Below are 10,063 nucleotides of genomic sequence, written 5' to 3' on the forward strand. Positions count from 1 at the left end.
TCCCCAACATTATTGACATACATGTATATGACTGCATATGTGTATGCATAGTGTGATCAGGGCAAAAACTTTCAGTAGACTGCATATTTGAAGTGGTTTTACAGTATGAAAGACAGCTCTCAATAAACCTCTTGCTGTACATGAATCTGTTCTCATGAACGGGTAATGCAGCTTGCGGTTTGGGGTCGTCGCGTCACTCAGAGTAGCACGGGAGACCTTTTTTGCCCCGAGTGCAGTGAGAGTCGTTAGGCAGGGCTTTCCGGATGAATGAGTTTGCGAGTGCAAGGCGTTTGATTGCAAAGCAATTGATTGCGAGGTGATTGAGTGCGAAGCGATTGGTTGTGAGTGCGAGGCGATTGATTGCAAGGCGAGTGCGAGGCAATTGATTGCGAGGCGAGTGCAAGGCGATTGAATGCTAGGCGATTGATTGCGAGGCAAGTAGGAAGTGATTGCCAGGTGATTGCAAGGCGAGTGCGAGATGATTAGTTGCGAGGCAATTCATTGCGAGGCGAGTGCAAGGCGATTGATTGCGAGGCGGGTGCGGGCCGATTGATTGCAAGGCGATTGATTGCGAGTGTGAAGCGATTGAATGCGCGACAAGTGCAAGAGTGCGATTTTCAACTGCGAGGTGGGTAAAGACTGGTCAGCTGAGGCAGGGGCTCGGCAGCAGAAGTGCGCAATCATCAACTGCAAATATAGACGGGTATGAACGGATGCATGAATCTAAACACAGGAATCTAGAATATTAACTAGATTTGACACGCATCTAGCTGTAAAACACATTGCGGATTTCCATTGTTCTCTCCAACATTATTGACATGTATATGTGTATGCATACTCTGATCAGGGCAACAATTTCAGTAGATTGTATATTTGGAGTTGTTTTACAGTATCAAAGACAACTCTCAATAAACCTTATGCTGCATGTGAATCTGTTCCTGTAGGCGAGTAATGCAGCTAGTAACTTATAAATTGAAGCCGTAGAAGCGATCAAATACATGTTAACCGGCTCAGCTACAATACTGTTCAAGTTTCTGAGAAGATGAGCACATGTTATTCAGATTAGCAGTAATATTATCGCTAAGTGTTGCTAAATAATAACCCTGAATCACTTTAGTTAGCGGACTCTTAAATTGAAACGAATAATAGAGAACAAAAATATTTTCAATTTCATTTTAATTACTAAACCTATGTCAAAGCCATCAAAATTGTGAATAGCTTTAAATCTAAATATTTGATAAGTAGTGTAGAATTTTTTGTCTAACTCAAAAACTTCTTTTAGTGGGATTACGTGTGAGGATTGATTTCACTGATTTTGTTCTTTATTTCTTAAAACCGTGAAACATGTAAGGTTAAAAATACAGAATAGTATGAGATATAAATATGGATATGGCATGATAAACTTCAAATTATATATCTAATTACTAATTAGCAATAACGTAATATTTATAATGTGTAAAAACAATAATAATGTCTGAAAGAGAAGCTAACCTGTTATCTGATGATCTCATTTAGATTTTGATTCCGTATATCTGTATCTTGTATGCTATCTGTTTGTTTGGCTTGCTAAGTGCAACTGTTTGCCATAAAAATATCACCCAAGTTGCTTGTCACCCAAACCCATCGAGATTGGCTGGCTAGCATCAGGCCATCAGTGCAGCACACCTAACTCCCAAGAAGTGTGGTGACCTTAGACTCAAAGCGAAACCACAGAGGGCCAGTAGAACAACACCAAAACAAATGGCTCTAGCACACCTTGCTCAATTTTAACACTTCCACCTAAATTTCTACGAGAAATTTAATGAGTAAACGTTTATTTATTTGTTTGTTTTTTCGTTTTTTTTATACAAAACTGAACATAGTAGCAATAACGTAAAAGTTTCATATGATTATTCATGCAATAGTATAACAACTTTTTGTATAGGTCGCTTTAAAACTGTAGGTGGTTCCATTGGTAATCCCTTTTCGTCCAGAAATCGGTTTCCCAAAGTTATTGTAATGTTTCGAACTAGGCCATCAGCTCCTGGGGCCACTTCTGTCACTCTTCCAATTTGCCAGTCATTTTTTGCGGAATTCTCGTCTTTGATCAATACTACATCTCTGTCTTTGACATTCTCCTTGAAATTTCTAAAATTCTGTCTGATTGTAATGCTTTGTAAATACTCGGTTGTCCACGCCTTCCAGAAATTGCATTGCCTAGAACTGTCGAGGTCATCGTCTGAGAAGTGTCCAGGAAGAGGTGCAAGCAGTAGCTTGTTTTTCATGTTTAAGATATGATTTGGTGTTATTACGTTGTTTTCAGGGTTGTCAGTTGACGTTGTTGCCAAAGGGCGGTTATTAATAATATTTCCGGTTTCGTAAAAAAGGTTCTCAGCGTTTTGGTGTCTAGTCTGTTTTTCAATTTCATGGCCATGGAATTTAACACAGCTTTTACCGAGCGGATCATTTGCTCTGCAGCACCTCCTTGGTGGCTTGCGTTTGGTGTGCCTCATTTCTCCGCCGGCTGTTTCTAACTCCATTTCCATTTTGTTATTTGCTCTAACAAAATTTGTTTGGTTATCGCAATAGATCACCTGTAGTGGTCCTCTTAGCGCCATGAAACATCTCAACGCTTGTATAATCAAGTGTGAGCTCATATGCTCTAATATCTCTATGTGTATGGCTCTTGAATAAAGGCATGTTATTAGGAGTCCCCACCTTTTGAGTTCAGTACGTCTGTCTTTAACATAGTAGGGTCTGAAGGCATCCATTGCTATGTTTGTGAATGATGGTGTAGGTTCCAGTCTTTTTTGGGGAGCTCACTTATAAGTTAGGTTTCAGGCTGTTTTCTCAGTCAAGCACAGCTGACACAACTGGCTAGTAAGCTTTTGATTTGTCCTGGTTCATTTACGATCCATATTCCGGCATCCCTAATTGCAGCTAGGATGCTTATGCGTCCAAGATTATATACTTTCTCAGGATAGTGTTTTGTCAGCAGGTAAGCTAAGTTGGAACATTTGGGAATGATGATTGAATGTTTTTGTTGGTGTGTAAGTGTTGTAGAAGCTGAGGCTCTCCCACCAACACGTACAGTATCCGTCTTGTCAATCTTCGGGTTGAGTTTTCGTAAAAATGCCTCCTTTTCCTTCAGTGGGTGATGAGCTGTTTGCACAGCTGCTATTATGAATTCTTCGGTTTCCTCCAAATCACTAGTGCTCAATTCTTTGAGTTTCAGCTTTTTGTTTACCATCGCTTTTCAATATCGTTATACTACGCACCAGTTTCTCCCAACTGCTGTAACATTTAAATATCTCAACGACACTACTAGTGTTAGTTGTTGCCATTGTGGCTAGTACCTTGGCTTGTACGTCTGGGTTCATCTCGTCAATCACCTTTTCTACTTGGTTTCTTTTGATGAAGTCTGGTATGTTAGACTTGCTAAAAATAATTGGTCCCTTGAACCACCTTTCATTCTCATGATCTCTTTCGCAGGTGTTCCGCGAGATGGTACATCCGCTGGATTCATTTGCGTAAGAATGTAGTTCCATTGTGAAGGCTCAGTTGACCTGATCTCACTCACTCTGTCAGCAACATACAGATGGAACGTCATAATGTCGCTGTAAATGTAGCCAAAAATGACTTTAGAATCGGTCCAGAAACTTCTCTTCGATTTTCATCTTCAATTCCTTGCGCAGGGTGTTTGCCAGCTTTTTAGCTAGCACTGCCGCTTGCAGCTCAAACCTAGGAATTGTTGTGCTTTTTTGAGGGGCTACTCAAGATTTGGCTAAAATCAAATCGCAGCTGATTGTGCCGCCATTACTCATTTGCCTGATGTAAAAAAAGGCTCCATACCCAGTAAGGCTGGCATCACTAAAGTGATGAATTTCTGTGGTAATCACATTGCCAGCTAATTTGTGACATCGCGGAATTCTTAACTTAGTAAGCTCATTAACGTCGTTTTCCAATTTTCCCATTTTTGTTTGTCCTCTGGGCATATTAGCTGATCCCAAGACAGTTGTGAGAAAACTGCTTTCTGCAATACGCGCTTCCCTTCTGGGATAAAGGGAGATATGAGGCCTAGGGGATCATAGGTCTGCGCGATGATTGGGAGCAAACCTCTTTTTGCCGACGGTTTATTTGCCGATTCTGGGAGATCAATGTAGAATGTGTTCTTTTCCAAACACCATTCCACTCCTATAGTCCTTTGATTTGACAATAATTGATCTGTGAACGTGTTCATGGTTTTTGTTGATTTGCTGCGCTCAGAGACCGGCACTAAATCTAAGACCTCCTTGTTGTTTGAGAGGAACTTGTGAAGTCTTTTGTTGTCCCACACACATATTTGTCTGGACTCACGAATTAGGCCTATGACCTCCGCTGAAGCTGTTATGCTTGTAACCCCATCGTCAACATAAAAGTCATCTTTCAGAAAATTTGGCATGGTTAATGAGAGTGTCCTGTGGTCGTCAGCTAGCTTGTGCAGGCCAAAGGTAGCCATGCCTCGGGAGGAAGTTGCTCCAAACAAATGAATATTCATTCTGTGGTCCTTTATTGTCTTCAGGTCCTTATTGACCCACAGGAATCTAAAGTAGTCTCTGTGATCTGGTGCTACTAGAAAGTTGTGAAACATCTGTCGGATATCATACATTACTGCTATGGGTTCTCTGCAAAATCTGAGGAGAAGAATTCCGAGTAGAGAATTCATGTGGTCTGGCCCAGATAGGAGCATATCATTCAGTGAAACTCTGCCAAACTTGGCACTGGTGTCGAACCCCATGCGTAATTTTTGCTTCTGTTTATGTCTAACCAAAAAATGGGGTATGTACCACACCTATCCGTTTGCTGTTGTGAGGTTTTCTTCTTCGGCATGCCCCGCCTGTATTAGATTTTCTATAAATTTTTCATACTCTGCTTGATATTTAGAGCTGGTAGAAAACTTCCAGAGTAGGATCTCCAAGTGACTCAGTGCTTGCTTTCTGTTGTTAAGCAGTTTGGGCAGTTCAGATTTGAATGGCAGTGGCATTACATAATTGCCAGCTTTGTTTCGGATGATTGAGGACTCGAGTCTTTTTTATGAATTTCAGGTCATTTTTAAGACATACGATTCTTCATTAGTTTACTGAAAGTCCCGTTCTAATATACTGAGTAGATGTATTTTTTTGGATATATTTGCTTTATAGGCTGCTCTGCCCTTGGTTTGTTTTTTATGGACTCACATCATGTGGTCCATCCAAGCAGTGTCTTCACACCATAGGCTTTTCCTAACTTGCAACTTGTTGCTGATCTGATTTCAAGTGGTTGAATCACTTCGGTGGAGTCCATTCTTATCAGAAGCCCAACTGGGATATCCGAAAATGAGGGTATCTGATTGGCAATGTCTTTTAGGTGATCGAGTTTTTTAGCCTTTTCATTTGTCGGTAGTTGATTTTTAGTGCAATATATTTTATCACGCTTGTAAGCACTGATGTGTGCGTAGCTGTTGGTTGAATACCGGCGTAATATCATGTCATCGTACTGCTCGATGTCTTCTGTGACGGGTCCGTTGATGGTGTGAATAGTCACACTCCTTTCTGTCTCGCTAGCCTTAGCTCCTAACATTTTAAGAAGGTCCTTTGATATGTAACATGCATCTGACATGTTGTCAAGGAGAGCATAAACGAGCATCCCTCTGCCTGTACCCACTGAGATGTAAACTGGCACAGCCATGCTTATTAAGCTGATTTTCAATTCAGTATCTTGGTAGTTTAGCATCTTGCTTGTGCTGTGAGTTTTCAAAGTCTTCTGCTCTTCAGGTTCATTGGGCAGTGTTTCAATCTTGGATTCAGGCTTGTTGGTTTGATTGTTGATTGAGGGTCTTCTTTTTTAGTAGTGATTGTCGCTCAAATCATTTTTGTAGTAGATCGTTGCGTGTCCCTTTTTGCACTTGAGACATTTTAGCCTCTTATCACAATCCCTTGATCTGTGCCCAGACCTGACATTTAAAACATAACCCATTCTTGCAAATGAATTTTCCCTTTTCAGGCTTTGTCCTTTCTTGCAGTCGATAGCAATCTGAGCTGCTGTGGTTTGTGAATCTGCAACAAATATTTCCCTTTTTGTTTTCAGCTGTGGTAAAAAAGCTTTTAATTGTCCTCGGATATGGGGTAGACCTGTCAAGTTGTTGCGTTCCTTTGACTTGAGTTGTGAATGATCGGGAGCTTGACGTTGTTGGGCTGGTTCTCTTTTTAGGTTGGTTGGCATGGTTTGGCAGCGACTGGCAATGGCTCAGATATTGGCAATGTCATTATGTGTGCTTCTTCATTGATAAATTGCATAAACTCTTAAAAGTAAGGATATTGTCCTTAGGTAGACTCGGCCTTAGCTACAATGTGTATCTATTTCAGCTTTAGCCATTCAGGTAGCTTCTCAACTATTTTTTTGTTTTCTAGGTTGTCGTCGAGCACTTGAAGTGTTTTGATCGAGGTCATTGCACTTTTCAGGTGTCCGAGAAAATTTCCAAAATCTGTAAGTCTTTGTCCTTCTCTCAGAGAGATTCTTGGCCAGTTTGTTAGTTTCATACTAATGATCGAGCTATCGTGTGTTCATTTCTATAGCGCTCTTTCAAGGTTGCCCTAGCAGCCAAGTAGGCCTTGCTAGTGTTAGTGGCAAAATGGCCTTCTACACATGTTTTGACTGGTCTTCCAAGAAACTTCTTTAGATGTCGAAGTTTGTGACTTCCTTCTATTCGTTTGACTCAAAGGTAAGTATTTAGGTCAACTTCCCAAGCGCTGTATTCCAACACATTTCCCTCAAATACTGCAGCTTCGACCAAATTTTTAAATCCTCCAAAGATCGCTGTTAGGCTGGCAGTCAGTTGTTCCACAGCTGAAGATCCGGGCTTGTTGGAAACCGAGCTATGGATTGGCGATAGTACAATTCTTTCTCTCTTGTCTAGGTGCAGTGGAATATCGATTCTTCTTTCCTTGATGTCGCTTGTGGCAGTAAGGGATAGCCCTTGATCTATGTCAGTGGTTGATTATGGAGACTCATTGTTTAGTGGTTCATTCCTGAGTTGCTCTGATTGTGTAGGTCCTGTTTCCCTCACCTGATCATTTTTAGGTGGCGCCGATTTAAACGTAGGTGGTTGAATGGGATTCATCTGTCTTTGTTAGACAAGCTCCTCCAACAGTTTGGCTTGCTCTTCGATCTCTCTGTTGGCTTAGTCAATTCTTTTGCTGAGCCTCTTCTGCTTTCTGAACTTTTAGTTTATCAATTAGCTTGTCGATTGATGTTTCTGCCGGGTTTACCAAATCATTATGCATGGGTTTTACTTTTCAATCATTTTATTGGAATCTGAATGTGTATTACAAAGCACATTTATCTCATCATACAGACTGCACACCTCCACAATCTTAGCCTTTATGCTATGATAAACATCACACAAAAGGTCAAGTTAAGCTCTTTTCGCTAACTCACGTTGCCTATTATCAATGTATTTGTACTGACTCATAGTCAGTTTCGTAAGTTTGAAGTATAATTCTGAGATTTTGCTTTCTCTACCAATAGTAGACAGTTTCTGTATTTGCTTTGATCATGCGCCTTGTTCTGGTACGCTAGCTACAAGCATAGTTTGATTAGTGTGATCAGGTGGAGTGTTAGGGATTTCACAAGGTGTACTAAAGGCCAAGTCCTCCCCACTACCCCTGAATCCTGCGATGCATCTGACCCAACTGCAGCGCTGTCCCCACTGAGCGCACCCGCACACACCCCCCCTCCTCCCTTCCCCCAATAGTGTCAGTCATGCTACCGGTAATAACCCAATACAATCCTGACAGCCAAGGCGATGGATTTGGGTCCCAAACAACTATAAATGGTTTACAATTCTCACTGAAAAATCTCCGAAAAAATCAAAATGAGAAATTTCCAGTAATCCAAGATTCAAGTTAATTACTGAATCTAATAGGTTGACTGATTTCTTAATCAAGTATTGTCAATGTTGTTCAACTAATTAGTGTAATTCACTTACTGTCGGCTGAATCACGTATATCGTGTTACGTAGGCTTATCACGTTGCTATTATTAGATCGTGTGGTTTAGTCAGATTTTACCGGTCGTTATAATGTCAGCTGTTTACCTTTCCTATTTCACCTGCTAGAAAATTGTCACTTTTAGAGGATTTATAGCTGGTATTGTGCTGGTATTGTTGTTTACCATTTATCGGTCTGCTTTGGAATAGTTGTACTGGGTACAGTTTGTTGTTACTCACCACAATTGTTCGTTTAGCTCTTGTATAGGCTCCTTATTTACACACTGCGGCCGGTTGACTATCTTGAGAGTGTCTGGTTTGCTGCTCTTGTGTATGTTTGTACACTGAGGCAGATTGACTTTGCTTAGCTTAACTGTGTCCTTTCTTTTACATTCCGGTTAGTTGAACTTTTGTGTATTTTTCCTATACACTGTGGCTGGTTAGACAGTTGGTTAATCGCGTGTTTAGCTTTTTATGCCTTCCAGAGCAGCTGTTTCTTCATATTCTCACTCTACGGTGTGTGGATGATGAGGTTTCACTGTATCGAGTTTTCAACAAACTCAGAAACTTCTTTAATGAGATTACGTGTGAGGATTGATTTCACTGATTTCGTTCTTTATTTCTTAAAACCGTGAAACATGTAAAGTTAAAAAAACAAGATGGTACGAGATATAAAGATAGATATGGCATGATAAATTTGAAATTATATATCAAATTACTAATTAGAAATAGCGTAATATTTATAATGTGTCAAAACAATAATAATATCTGAAAGAGAAGCTAACCTGTTATCTGATAATCTCATTTAGATTTTGATTTCATGTATCTGTATCTTGTGTGCTATCTGTTTGTTTGGCTTGCTAAGTGCAACTGTTTGCCATAAAAATACCACCCAAGTTGCTTGTTACCCAAACCCATCGAGATTGGCTGGCTAGGCGTCAGGCCATCAGTGCAGCACACCTAACTCCCAAGAAGTGTGGTGACTTCAGACTCAAGGCCAAACTACAGAGGGCCAGTAGGGCAACACCAAAACTAATGGCTCTAGCAAACCTTGCTCAATCTTAACAAGTAGTAACATTAGATCAGGTTTTCCAAGGTTTAATTTACCAGCAGATTGAAGAAGTTGAAAGCTAGGCCAACACTAGAAGGCTGTGACACATACACATACTTAGCTGATACAAACAAGGTGTTGCAGCTATTTCTGTTACAGACCGTTCTCTGTGGCAGATAAAATTGTAAAGATTATGTATAGAAAATATCTTTTGGTCATAAAAACTAATTTGTAAAATTACTTTAAAAACGTTTTCCTATTAGTCGATATAAACATGTTTTATTTTCGTGTTATTTGCTTAAGAATGATTCCAATGACCTAAAAATGACCTTGATGACATGCCCTAAGCTCAAAAGTTCGCTATATAAATAAACATTCAATGAAAAACAGTAAAACTTGTGAGTTTATATCTCTATATTTCCAGCAAAAAATGAATCCTTAATAATAACTAATAATTTAAAGATCAGAACTGTCCCACATTTGATGGTATGTTACTAGCTTGAACCATGTACAACTTGTTGTATTATGCATCTAGTTGGATATCAGTAACGTACAAGTTTAAAATATGTATATCTGTAATACTGAAAGTAGTGATATTATATTACACAATAAGGTTGGTATGAATTAGTTAACAATAAATATAAGAGTAATCTAGCTTTAGTGCTTGAACCTTTAATGTAGCCTTAGCACTTGAACTATAGTTATTATTTTTCTCCTTGGATGAAGGGTAAAGTGCCAATGTCATGAATATACAGAATTATTTTCTAAAGTGGGTCAAGAATTTGATTTTAAGCTTATCTCTAACCTCGCTACTCCAGCTTTATTTTTATTAACATGGTCAGCAAAAAATAAATTAATTCAATATTTATTGGCTAGTAAAAGTAGTTTGTTCACTTTAAATTTTTACATTTAAGGGTAAAACAGAGTGTACCCACAAGTCATGACTTTATCTCGTGTGTAGCTACAAGTGTGAATTTTTGGTGGTAATCATGATTACCATTTACATAGGTCATGTCCGCTGCCAGAAAA

Source organism: Watersipora subatra, chromosome 1 (assembly GCF_963576615.1).
Source record: "Watersipora subatra chromosome 1, tzWatSuba1.1, whole genome shotgun sequence".
NCBI classification, from domain to species: domain Eukaryota; kingdom Metazoa; phylum Bryozoa; class Gymnolaemata; order Cheilostomatida; family Watersiporidae; genus Watersipora; species Watersipora subatra.